Raw genomic sequence first — 1709 nt, 5'->3', positions numbered from 1 at the left:
GAGTCGACTTGGTGAGAGTACTTGGTGGCTCGACTTTATGAGCAGACTTAAAGAGTCCACTTGGTGAGAGTGGGCCTAACAGGGCGATGTGGTGAGTGGGCCTAACGGGGCGAGTTGGTGGGGCGACTTGGCGAGTGGTATTAGAGAGCCGACGTGGTGAGGCGACTCGGTGAGTTGGTTCGTTGAGATGACATGGTGAGCTGACTTGGCGAGTCGACCTGGCGAGCGAACTTAAAGAGTCGACTTGGCAACGTACTCGAGTCGACTTGGTGAGGCGACCTGGCGAGCGGGCTCAAAGAGTCAACATGGTGAGGCGACTCATTGAGTCAACATGGTGAGGCGACTCATGGTGAGGAGCTATCCTTGAGGCGACTTGGTGGGCCTACTTGATTAGTCGACTTGGTGAGCCGACCTGACGAGCTGACACGGTGAGCGGGCTTAAAGAGGCGACGACTTGGTGCGGTAACTCGGCAAGCCAACTTATCGAGGCGAGATGGACAGTCGACTTGGTGAGCGCACTTAAAGAGTCAACTTCGCGAGGTGACTCGGCGAGTTAGCCCGCTGATGCGACTTGGGCGGGCCGACCTGGCGAACGAACTTAAAGAGGCGACTTGGGCGGGCTGACCTGGTGAGCGAACTTAAAGAGTTGACTTGGCAACGTACTTGAACAACCGACTTGGTGAGCTGACATGGTGAGTGGGCTTAGAGAAGCAACTCGGCGGGGCAACTTGGCGAGCACACCTGCTGGGGCAAGGTGGTAAAACGACTATGTGATTCGACTTGGTGAGCTGACTTAGGGAGCTGAGTTGGTGAGCGAACTTAAGGGGTCGACTTGGTGAGGCAACCTGAATAGTCGACTCGGTGAGGTGACTTGGGGAGCCGACATGGTGAGCGGTCTTAAAGAAGAGGCGACCTGGTGGGGCAACCTGGTGAGGCGAGACGATAAGTCATCTTGGTGAGCCGGCTTGACGAGCTGTGAGTGGACTTAAAGAGTCAATTCTTGATTTGGCAAAGACCACATGGTTAGATGACTTGGTGAGCCGACCTGGCTAGCAAAATTGGCAAGCAAACTTATAGAATCGACTTGCTGTCCCCAGCCAGGATCGCACGCCTGGGTCGACCCAACTTGGGTCACCCGACTAGGTCAACCCATCTCCGTCGCCCCAGCCTCGGGCGACCCGACTGGGTCGCCAGAGTGGGTCGACGAGGGGAAAAAAAACAAAAAACAAAAAAAATCATGGGAGGCCCTGTACAGCGAAAAGCGCTAAATTTTGGGCATTACAAAAAGAAGAAAAAAAAAAACAAGTTACCCGCTTTTGGATCACGCACAAGTTTCAGTTCACGTATTGCCGAGCCGACTCGAGGCGTTACGCCTAGCTAGCCAGATTCGAGGTAGGCTAGCCGAAACGATCCGATTTGAGAATTTTCTTTATAAAAAGAGATCATGATAGGGCTCGTAAGGCAAAAAAGAATGAAATTTTGGGAGTTCAAAAAAAAACGTTACCCGGTTTTGGATCGCGCACAGGGCTCGGGTCACGTAGCATCGAGGTGCCCTGGGTGACATGATTCGAGCGAAAAGTCGACGGTGGCATGAGTCGTGCAAAAACATTGGAGGCCATTAAGGCTCGAGGCGCTTCGAGTCGAGGTTGCCGAGGCGGGTCGGGTTGAAAACTTTGGGCGTTAACCAAAAAGAAAAAGTTAACCGCTTT

The sequence above is a fragment of the Cupressus sempervirens genome, chromosome 1 (assembly GCF_028749045.1).
Source record: "Cupressus sempervirens isolate cs-2001-9-10 chromosome 1, ASM2874904v1, whole genome shotgun sequence".
NCBI classification, from domain to species: Eukaryota; Viridiplantae; Streptophyta; class Pinopsida; order Cupressales; family Cupressaceae; genus Cupressus; species Cupressus sempervirens.
This window is presented reverse-complemented; position numbering follows the sequence as displayed.